Source organism: Eptesicus fuscus, chromosome 5 (assembly GCF_027574615.1).
Source record: "Eptesicus fuscus isolate TK198812 chromosome 5, DD_ASM_mEF_20220401, whole genome shotgun sequence".
NCBI classification, from domain to species: domain Eukaryota; kingdom Metazoa; phylum Chordata; class Mammalia; order Chiroptera; family Vespertilionidae; genus Eptesicus; species Eptesicus fuscus.
The window spans coordinates 75493451-75505375 of record NC_072477.1 but is presented as its reverse complement, the minus strand read 5'-3'; the positions used below and the strand labels follow the sequence as shown (position 1 = coordinate 75505375).

Below are 11925 nucleotides of genomic sequence, written 5' to 3'. Positions count from 1 at the left end.
TGTGGTGTTTTATCTATCTTGTTTTGTATATAAGCTATTCTCTAAGCCTAAAATATACTTTCATTGAAGATTTTTTATCTTGTCTCAGTTCAATTAATTGTATCCTCAAGCGATTATATTTATTAAACACTATTAAAAACTACCTTACAGTCATTTTTAAAAGATGTCCATCTTTTTTCTTAAATTGAGTTGCTTGAGGGCAAGGACTATATATAAATCTTCATAATATCTCCCATGCCTTGCTTACTGTATTTGATCAATTAATGCTGATTGGGTAAGTGAACATTTTTTTTTTTTTCATTTTGAGAATATTGTAGGGTTCTTCCTTTAGCTGTTTATTTGAAGATGTCAGAGATTTCTAGGCAGATTGGCTCTTTGTAATTTGCTTTTTTCACTCAATGTTCATTTCAAGATTTATCCATGTTGATATAAGTGCTTATATTTGCTTATTTTAATCTCTGTATTACTCCATAAGGAGTCCCTTTAAACAGATAAATTATTCCTTCTCATTCATTCTTGGGGTCAATGAGATAAAAGGTTCACTCCCCCAAATGTATGTTGAAATAAATTTCTAAATTCAAGATGGAGTTGTTCCTAGCCTGGCTGGTATGGCTCAGTTGGTTGAGCGTTGTTAGATGCACGGAAAAGTCTTCTGTTTGATTCCCTTTCAGGGCACATACCCAGGTTGTGGTTTCAATCCCCTGAGGGTGCATGTGGGAGGCAGCCTACTGATGTTTCTCTCTCACATCAATGTTTCTCTCTCGCTCTCTTTCTTTTGCTTCCTCTCTCTAAAATCAATAAAAACATTAAAAAAGATGGAGTTGCTCCTGCCAGAGTGTCACCTCAGCAAACTGAAGTTTTCTGTTCCTGTAAAAGCTCTGCTTCACAGAAATCCAGTCATCCAATTATAAAGGCCACACAACTCTGGGCTCTTCTTTGTTCATTCATCTTTATAAAGTCAGATCATCAACCTCAGACAACCATGCCCCGTTTCTGCTTTGCTATTTCTAATGCTATACAAAAGTTGCTCTTGCCTGAAATCCTTCACTGCCTGTGAGGTCCTGTATTCCTCCTCTGTGCATTGTTTTCCCTTGAATAAAGGACATCAAACTCATTACTAAATTGTTTTAGTTTTGTTATTTGACAGGTAACTTATAGGTACTTTATGAATCTCTCTGGAAATCAGAACTAATTCAAAATAATGCATCAGGAAAAAATATACAAAAAACAAAATAATGCACCAAATTGCATTCACATGTACATACATCTCTTAAAATGTATACACACACAATCGCATTATCTAGATAGTGTTCTGCACCTTGCTTTCCCTAACAGTCCAGAGAAATCTCCCTCGTTCTTAGTAGAGCTGCTCCACTGCCTGCACAGCTGATATAATGTAAACAGAGGGGTTTGCTTCTCCACCTTTTGGCTACGATCAAGTGTAATAGGCTGGAGACAGGCCATTTCAGGGTGAGGGTAATCTAGGGCCCAGATTAGGATGGGCGAGGGGGAAACAAATGGGGTAGGCCAATTTGGTTGGCATGTGTAGGGTATTATTGAGATGACGGGGTCAGATAACGGGTATTTCAGGCCTGCATTTTAGACTTCCTTTACTTTTGCAATGGAGAGTAATAAGTTGGACTGGGTGAGATAAGGGTGGTCTGAAGATGGGCTTGACAGGCTAAGTGAAATTGTGCAGGAGGGAACTGACATTCCAGTCTGGAACTGAGAAGGAATCGGAGGTTGGAAAAACCGCAAGGCTGAGTCTTCATGGCTTCCTCCTCGCTCCCAAATAACTCATTTCTTTATCCACACAGAACGCAGGAATATTCACTTGGCGCTTCCCCTTATTCCTAGGCCCGAGGCTAGGGCAGATGCTTCCCGAGCCCGCTACCAGCGGAAATCCCTCACTCCCTCCCCGCCCTAGCGCAGCGGGAATTCCAAGATATGGGCGGTCCTTCTAGGAGGCGCTCTAAGGAGCCGAGATAGGATAGGGCGGCCGCCAATCAGACCTCCCGGATTACCCGGATGTGAAGCAGTACGCGATTACAAAGGCGAGTTTCCACCCAGCTCTTCCTCAGGTACAGTGGCCAATAAGCATGTCTCAGGAGATGAGTGACAGGAAAAATAACCAGTTACAAACTGGTTCCTCTCACGCATGTGGAAATTCTTTTGCTTAGTCTAACCCACTGCTTATTGTGATTGGACAGAATTGTGAAGAGCGGTAGAATTGTCTAATTAGAAGCGGGAGCGAGAAAACTCGCAGCCAATAGGAAGATTCTCAGTAGTGGGGCGGGGGCTAGGCCTTCGCCTCGGCGGCAGAGGAGACTCGGGGGCCATTTTGTGAAGAGACGAAGGCTGAGCGGTTGCAGCCGCGTTGCTGACCTCGAGCAGTAGTCGGCTTCTCCACGTAGAACCCGGGAGTAGGAGATTCAGAACCGAGTCTCTTCTCCCTTTTCCCTCCAGGTAAGTAGAGGAGATAGAAGCAGGGGGAGGCGCTGGGTTCCTCGATGAGCGCGAGGGGATGTGGGAGAGATGACGAGGGAACCCTTTTCTCGACTACTAGGCCCCCATTTATTCTCTTTAGCAGTGGGGGGTTAGGTCCTCTGCGGGAGAGAGTTTTGTAGGCCTCAGCCCTTGTGTAGATTTAACCCAGTGTCCTCTAGGCCACGATCAGCAGGGGAAGTGTCCTTTTTTCGTTCTCTTTCTGTGTTAACGGCTGCTTTCCTTTCATTTTTTACGACCATGAGGTCTCCAGGAGGGATCATGAAAGGGAAGATCGAGATGCTCGTTAATATAGTTGAACTTAGTATAGTGCTGGTGCCTCTTGTTAAATTTAAAAATAGGGCGGGGTTGGGGGGGAAGGATTACCAAGTAGACATTTTACCGCGTGTCTCTCAATTCTGGAGCGTGCCGCAGGGCATAAGGATAATAAATATTATAACAATAGATTTAGTATTTTATAGATTACCTTTATTTTACTCCTCTGAGGAAATGATGGACCGCAAAGTATTTATTTTCACTTATTTTTTTAAAAGATTGTAATCATATATTAACTACTAATTAAAGCTGACTTTTTATCTGCAGGTTATAAATCACTTGAAATATATATAAGTTAGTGGAATTTTCCTTGAGGTAGGTATTACTATCTTTCTTGGAAAGAAATAGAGGCATAAGAATGTTGGTTGCCAGGGTTAAATGGAATCAGGAGCGGAACTAGTAAGGAATTTAACCACTAGGTTAGTCAAGTGGTTGTATCTAGCTATAGGACTAACAGGCACTCAGTACTGAATTTGAATCTTTACAAGAACCTAATTACAGCAACCACTAGCAGTAACTGGGACTTCCCAAACTGCACTAGGGAGAAATATTTAGGAGGGTTGCATTTGTTACTAATAAAATGTTCCAAGATGATAAAAGTCTAATTTTCAGGATATTCTGGCATTAGTTTTTGAGACCATCTAAACTAGCAAGATTCATAACTACTTACTTTTAAAGCAAGTATCAATGTGCCTACTATTTGCCAGGTCCTGAACTTTATTAAAAATTTCTTATAAGTTTATAAAAAAGGTTTCTATGTAGTATCACATTGCCTTATCCAAGAAATTGCTATTTAGGGGGTGAGGCGGGCTAGAAGGGGTCATTTAGGGGAAAAGGAACATCTGTAATACTTTCAACACTAAAGATTTAAAAAAACCAAGTTGCTATTTATTGTGTAAGATTTAGTTGATTTTAATTTTCATAATGTGTTAATCGCGTAAACCAGTACTGCAAGGTAAATTTATTCCTTAAGAAACCTACTTGATAAGGAAGTAAAAGTACTCTTATTCTAGATACCCATGCATTTGTTGATTCCTCACCATTGTAGATAATGTAATAGGAATCAAAAGCATTCCTTTTTTTTTTTAAGCCTAATTAATACATGGGCTTAAAACTAAAGTTTATTACTGCAGAATTGTTAGAAATGAGTTAAGAGCAGTAATTGCTTAAATTAGGAAATCATTTACCTAATAAAATATTGTTGGCAAATAAATGTCAGGAATTAATATTTAAGAACAGTTATTGATGAATTGAAATTAATTGAAGGGCACTAGATGTGTTAGATCAAAATGTACCAAGGTAACGATTCTTTGAATTAATGTTCATCTGGAATGATTTGGCCATAGAATTAATATCTGAACGATTCTAGATATGTTTTCAAATACCTAGGTATTAGAACATTTTTATATTTGCGAGAGAGGAAGGGTTTTAGAAGGGTGACTAAATTGCAGATCTGACCTTTTTGTTTCCTATGCTGATGACACAGGAATGCTTGGTGGTTGCTATTCCTTTGGTAGAGACTTTAAACATTGCTTATATTTGTAATTAGGTCTCTAGAGAGTTTCACATAGCAGGCGACCAACCTTGTTTTGGATGGAGTTCCTGTTCTAAACAAGCAAGGAATAAGCTCCAAAATAGCTAGTTATTCAAATCTTAAAGATTATTTTAACTGATGAAATTGTGAGATATTAACTGGAGAGTGTAAAACAGTTGAAGAAATCTTAGCCTAGGAGTTATGGGAACTGGATTTTACACCCCCCACCCCAATGCTATTATTATCTGTGTCAGGCAAATGAGTTAAACGATTTAGATATTAGTTAAATATGTAATAAATGAGTTACAGAAATAAAATTGAAATCTAATAATTTGTTTCTAGAAGTTTTGAAAAGATACAGAAATAGTTTTATGATTAGAAGCAGTTTTTGTATATCATTAATGTTAACTGCCTTTAATGAAAGTATTTCAGTCTTCTAAGTAATTTTTCTTCTAAGTTTTTATTGATTTCATAGAGGAAGGGGGAGGGATAGAAACATCAATGATGAGAGAGAATCATTGATTGGCTGCCTCCTGCATGCCCCATATTGGGGATGGAGCCCACAACCTGGGCCTGTGCCCTGACGGGGAATGGACCACGACCTCCTGGTTCATAGGTCAATGCTCAACCACTGAGCCATGCCTGCCAGGCAAGTAATTTTTTTAGTTGTCTTTTGGGACAATTTTGTATTTGCTCATACTTAATATGTATACTCATTCATTCTCATTGGGATCAGGGAAGATTATGGTTTTGTACCTAATTAGATTTACTAGAGCAGTGGTCGGCAAACTGCGGCTCGTCAGCCACATACGGGTCTTTGTCCCCTTGAGTGTGGCTCTTCCACAAAATACCACGTGTGGGCGCGCATGTACAGTGCGATTGAAACTTCGTGGCCCAGGCGCAGAAGTCGGTTTTCGGCTCTTAAAAGAAATTTCAATCGTTGTACTGTTGATATTTGGCTCTGTTGACTAATGAGTTTGCCGACCACTGTACTAGAGAATTGACTGGTGAGAACCAGAAAGACTTAGATGTAGCATAACTCCTTGTGTTATCTAAGATACTGGAAATGTGGACGCTATAAAGGGAATAAGGATTACTATTGAGCTGTTTTTTAAATTCTTTGGTGTATTTACTATGATAAGTTATAATTTTCTTGGATATGTTTTATATAATATCAGGAACACATTCAAAGCCTTGCTGCTTAAACCTGTTGTCAGTACACTGGAAGGATGAGGCACTTTGTTTATAAAGAATTTATCTTAACTAGGGGAATATAGGTTCCTCAATGAACTCTTCACAGTCCCTAAACTTGAGCTTACATCAGAATCAGCAAGAGGGCTGGTTAAAACATTGCTAGGCTCTCTAGCCCCAGAGTTTATAATTAAGTCAGTCTGGAGTGGGCCCCATCATTTGCATTCCTAATAAGTGCCACGTGATACTAGTTGTCAGACCTCCCTTTGAGAATTACCCTTTTAGAAGGGATCCAAACCACTCAGGATTGTCAAAGTACAGTATAATTTAGCTATATTATTAATTACAAAGTGTTGGAATTAGGAGCTAAAATACTGTTTTTGTGTTTTTTTTATGAGTGATAGCTACTCAATTTATAACATCTTGGGAGACATCTTTGAAAGATGTCATATTAATAGCTTCTTTTTAAGCTTTTGTCTTTTAAAAAATATTTTTATTGATTTCAGAGTAAGGGAGATGGTGAGAGAGAAAAGAAACATCAGTGAATGATCAGCTGCCTTCTGCAGGACCCCCAACTGGGGATTGAGTCTGCAATCCAGGCATGTACCCCAACCTGGAATTGAACGGTGACCTGGTTCATAGGTCAATACTTAACCATTGAGCCACACTGGCTGGTCAAGGCTATGTCTTTTGACACATGTGCAAAGGATTTGTTTATAGATGAGCCACAAAGTTATTTACATATCCTGAAAATTTTAAGTACCAGATTCAGGCTATGACTCCAAGAAAAAAAAATTGATACTTTCCAAACACTGAATCCAAGGAGATAACATTTAAAAGGATGTACATTTTTCTACAACTTTTTCTGTAGTTTGTGCGTTTGTACAAGTTAACACATCAAAACAAGTATACCAGTAACTTACATGTCATGCCTAAACTGGTCTGCTTTAAAAAAATTTAGTTTAAATTTTAGATTTACAGTACCTGTCCCGTTGCTGTAGTCATTCATATATAGTTGACTTATGGAACACTTTCAAAGTCAGTTTGATGAGAATAAAACCTCCTGGCTGAGTATTGAAATGTGAATGCAACTAGTCCATTCTTATTTACTCAAAGACCTACAGTCTAATTGCAGATTTTGTTTTTGCTGTCATGTTATTTTTTTTAATTATGTTACATAATTATGTTACATAAGATTCTTTGAATTAGCTATGTATACTTGCTTATAAATTAGTGACCACTAATTATATATAGACCACTGAAACAAACTTAAGGACCATAATTTTTCACCTGTTTTTATGACATTAAAAATTCAGTAGCCATAATCTTTTCCTTCATCTTTGGTTTTTCATTCTGTCAGTGAATAAATAATGTATTCCTTGTTTAAAGCATCTTTTCTTACTGTAGAACTTACCAGGTCTTGTGATTTGTTCACTTAATTGGTTTTGAGAATCGATGTTCCTCTCATGTATCTTCATGGTAGACCATTCTCCTTCAGTCTATATTACAGAAAAAACTACATGGACTTAAAATTTAAAAACCCATGAATTTGCTTACCTTCATTAATCTTCCTTCATCCTTGAGATTTGCTCACTTTACCTCTGTTGGCTTGATATATATATATATATATATTCCTTGCCCAAACTGGTTATCAAGATGAAAGTTTGAACTTAAACCTTTTTTGAGACCCTTAAGGGAATACATGCGCTTATTTTGATAATTCTAGTTATCTACTAATGTTGAAGAATTGTGAAGAGAATCACTGGTAGAAGTGATTCCATAGAGGCTCTCCCCATCCCAGTGGAATGTTATGCTTTACCAAAATGTGTTAGAAGCAATGGACAGATGTTTCTGTCTTGGGGGTTTAGGGCACAACATTTCTGAGGAACTCTGACTCAATCTGTCCCTTCTCCTTTCACAGGGCAGCAAGGCGAACCCCATCCCTACTCACTGGAGCTCAGCTTTGATTTTTAACCTCCCTTCCCCACCCTTCCAGAACACACACATTCCCATTCCAAAACTGATTTTATAAAGAGCATTTTAAAAATAATGATGCAACTTGGTGTGCACTACAGCAAATTTACAGGTGTTTTTTTTTTAATTGTTTCCAAAAACGGGACTTGGATTTAAGATGTAATTTTTAAAATTTCTATTTCTATTTTTTCTGCAGCAGTTGGGTTAGAGGAGGAGGAGCCTTTTAGCCTCTCATAAACTGACCTCTCTATTTCCTCGTGTATTTTTAAGATTGATTGATGATGTGGAAAGGGCTTTGCTTGTCTGCTACTGAGAACTTTACCCTTGCGGTTTTTGTGGAAACTGCTTTTGGAAAGAAAAGAAATGAACTTTACTGACTTGACATTTTTGCACCTCCCGTTTTTCTAATCTGGGCTATTTTTATTTTTGTTTTTTTACAGTGAGATTTTTTTGATCTTCAGCTACAGTAAGTTATTCCATTTTTTTTTACATTTTTCCTGACTTTCCGCTGATTTCCTTTTTATTGTTGTTACTAGTTACTATTATTTATTATTATTATACTTAATGATGGTGATGATAATGATGATAATGACTGATGATTTTTAAACGGATTAAAATGGAGTTTTTCTGAATGTTCATAAGATTTCTCCTGCCTCCTAATTGACTTTGGAGTTTTCCATCTTGGGAGAGAAAGTGAAGGCATTAGCATTTTTAAGTGGATTTATCACATAAACCTTTTCTCTCCCAACCCCACCCTTGCCCTCATCCCTTCCCCCATGCTCGAAAGAACTGGCTGTTAAGTCTGTGACCTTATTTTTCCTGATCTTTAACTTAACTGTTTTAGAGCATCTCTGGACGTCTGTATTTTTAATTTTTTTATTTTTATTTTTTTTATTTTTAATCTTTCATTTGTTAAATTTTTAAACTGTGCTGCAATAAAATGTGTGTGGTACTATTTAACACCTATGATGGTGATGGCATTTTCCCAGAAAGCCATCTTCCTCCTGTTCCCCTTGAAATCCCATCCTGCTTTTCCTGTACACTACCCCTCACAAACCACAAGCTGCAGCAACATGGATGCCCAGCCTGGAGCAACGGCAGCCAGGATGACCTGGAGCCAGGGGGGCCTTCGGAACAGATGCACACCCTTCCTGGGTGATGGTAAGAGGTGTAAGGTCCACTGGTTTCATTGTGAAGACTAGGAAATACACCAGTCTAAGTTTATAGTTGATGGAGGTATAGGTGATAGCTTCTGGAAATGTTAGACTAATCCTTTTGTTTGTTTCAAGAGATGTTTCCAAGGGAGGCTACTTAAATTTTTTGTAAACTAATGGCATTAGAAGTATCTAGTTAACTTAGGCTTACTGGGAATTTTTGATAAATGAAAAAAGCAGCTGAAGTTTAAATATACTTTAGAATGAAATGGCTTTTTAAAAAATACATTTTTATTGGTTTTAGAGAGGAAGGGAGAAGGAGAGAGAAATAGAAACATCGATGAGAGAGAATCATTGATTGGCTGCCTCCTGCACGTCCCTTGGCCTGGGGATTGAGCCTGCATCCTGGGCATGTGCCCTTGACCAAAATTGAACTCTAGGCATCCTTCAGTCCACAGGCCAACTCTTTATCCACTGAGCCAAACCAGCTAGGACGGCTTTTTTTATTAAACATTTTTTTATTTTTAGGAGAGAGAGAGAGAGAGAAATATCACTTTAGATGTATTTGTTGTTCCATTTATTTATGCATTCATTGGTTGCTTCTTATATGTGCCCTGACTGGGGATGGAAGCTCCCATATCCTTGGCAGATTGGGCGATGCTCCAACCAACTGAACTACCCAGCCAAGGCTAAAATGGCTTGTTTTAATGATTAGCAACAAAGCAGTTAGTTTTCTTATTGCAGATTCGTGAAAATTTTCTGTCACTTGGAGTAGTCTTCCTTGTGTTTGTGATAGCAATTTTGTGTTGTATTCTATTGACTTTTTATTAAAATTTAACATGAATCAAACCACAAGCTTGCTGTAATATTAAAATGCTATCTCTCTGGAAGATTTTTTAAAAACAAAGGGATAGGAAGGCTTTTTAACCTTTAAACGGGGAAATAAATCTGTTTAATCTTTGTATCCAAATTAGAGAAAATCTAGGGTTGACCTCTTTTTCAATGATGAATTGTGGCCCAGTTAGATGTTGGGAAATAAAGTGTATTCCCAAGGGTGATAAGGAAGGAATGAATCTGCTCTATTCACAGGAATAATGCAGAGATTAATAAGGATATAAATAGCCAAAGAATTAAAAAATTTTTGCAACCTGTAATATTTTACTGTCAGTGCAATATTTTGATAAGCTAATTTTAATAGTTTTGAGCTGGGGCAAAAAGGATACTTTTTAAAGGCATATTCATTGCCGTGTTACTAGAATAAATCACATACTAGACCCCTCCCCTTACTTGTACTGAAATGGTAAAATCTAGTTAAAGTAAACACTGAAGGTAGCCTTAAAGGAAAACAGAATGGAAAAAAAGTTAAATAATGTCATAAGGTTATCTGGAAAAGGAATGGAAGATTTTCTTCCTCTAAGATCAAGTTTTATTAATGCTCTATTCTATGAAATCTATTTCTACTATGGTGTTCTCTATCATTGTCATTGTATGGCTGCTGTTCACTATAGGTTCAGTTAAATGTATTTCTTACTAATTTTACAAATCCATTATTTTATGGATCATGTTCTGGTTTTGAGGAAAGAAGGTATACTTCAGGGACTCAGCCTAGGGAGGGAGACAGATGAATGAGAATATGTCATATGATTAGAGGTAACTACAGAACCTAAAGAAGCATGCAAAAAGAGTACCTAATTAAGTGGTCAGGAAATGCTTCTAAGAGAAAGGGAGTTGAAATGAATTTTAGAGGAGGCCAGATGATAAACATTTTAATGCTGTGCCAAGGAGTTTGTATTTTATCCAGAAACTAGTGGTGAGCTACTGAAATATTCTAAACTGGGCAGTGACAGATTTACCATAGAAATGTCATTCTGATAGTGTGGAAATGGCTTAGAGGATAAGGAAGATATTAAACTACAAGGAATAAGAATGGCCTGACCTGGTCAAAAGCAATGGTATTGGGATTAGAGAGGAGAGGTAAATTTAGGAGCATCTATTGGTAGTTGTGATATGAAGAGTGAGGGATTTGGGGTGACCCCTAGGATTCTAGCTTCTGGGATGAGGATAGTTAAACATTAAACAAAAGGATTAGGGGTTGAGAGTAGGAGAAAGTCATTTAAACATTGATCTTTGAGATGCTGTGGAACATTCAAGTGGGGATTTTATTCATTAAACATTTGAGTGATTATTCTGAAAATCACCCTTAGGCATATAGAGATGAACAAAACAACTGTTTGGGATATTATAGACTACTAGAGACCCGATGCGGACCTCAGGTCTAATTAGCATATTACACCTTTATTACTATATAGCATATTACCCTTTTATTACTATAGATTGAGAGAAATAAAGTGAACATATAGCAATTTTGCAATCTAGATCCATGAAATGAAAAAACGGTGAGATAGTAAGGGGACCAAATTTACAATGTGGAAGTATGAGCCTGATGCTAGTGAAATTGAGATCTGTCCATGGATTATCTTATCTGAAAGAAGATAATTGGGAGTGATTGGAAACTAGGCTTTAAAGCAAGAAGTACTACTGGAGAAGAGTCACTAAGAATGCATAGGATAAGCCTTAGCTGGTTTGACTCAGTGGATAGAATCTCAGCCTACGGACTGAAAGGCCCGGGTTCCATTCTGGTCAAGGGCATGTGCCCGTGTTGTGGGCTCAATCCCCAGTAGAGGGCATGCAGGAGGCAGCCGATCAATGATTCTCTCATCATTGAGGTTTCTATCTCCCTCTCCCTTTCTCTCTGGAATAAATAAAAATATATTACAAAAAAAGAATGCAAAGGGTAGATGAAATTTGGAAAGTAGACAAGTACTAACCATAGTATACAGGTCCTTTTGGGGTCATGTTTAAGATCTAGATTATCTGTTGAAATTCTAAAGAGAATAGACCTGATTCTATTCTCTTGAATTTCTTTCTGGCTGTTTTGTGGGGAATGTTAGTAATGGGAACTAAGTGCAAGTTAGAAGACCTATAGTTAATCTCTTGAAGAAAGTAGTGATCCTGTGTCTGAGGCTACTTGCCCTGGTTTTTCAAATGAGTTTTCTTTGTGTATATTAATGAGCAAATATACTTAGTTTGAAGAGAATAGGTTAGGTAGGCTGAAAGATGTCACTGGTTATTTCTAACAACCCTTGTTGGGACATAATTGGTTTCCTATTTGAAAGGAAAAATGAAGTAGAACCTGAATTCCTTTCTTTGGATGTAATACCATGGACATTTTACCATGTGTTCACCACTGTT

At 37.6% G+C, this 11925-nt stretch overlaps 1 protein-coding gene across 16 annotated transcripts in view; it reads left to right on the top strand.

Annotated features, from left to right (window-relative positions):
* Positions 1 to 2326: 2326 nt before the first annotated feature.
* Positions 2327 to 11925, top strand: part of HNRNPC (heterogeneous nuclear ribonucleoprotein C) — a 45770-nt gene continuing 36171 nt past the window's right edge. For 5 of the 16 annotated variants that reach the window (XM_054716427.1, XM_054716426.1, XM_054716425.1 and 2 more), the window contains exons 1-4: positions 2329 to 2466; positions 7467 to 7631; positions 7960 to 7985; positions 8509 to 8680. The gene's annotated coding sequence lies outside the window, so the exon portion shown is untranslated. Of the gene's footprint in view, positions 2467 to 3087; positions 3136 to 7466; positions 7632 to 7959; positions 7986 to 8508; positions 8681 to 11925 lie in introns of all 16 variants that reach the window. The other 11 variants (XM_054716421.1, XM_054716419.1, XM_054716424.1 and 8 more) reach the window with 9 other exon arrangements.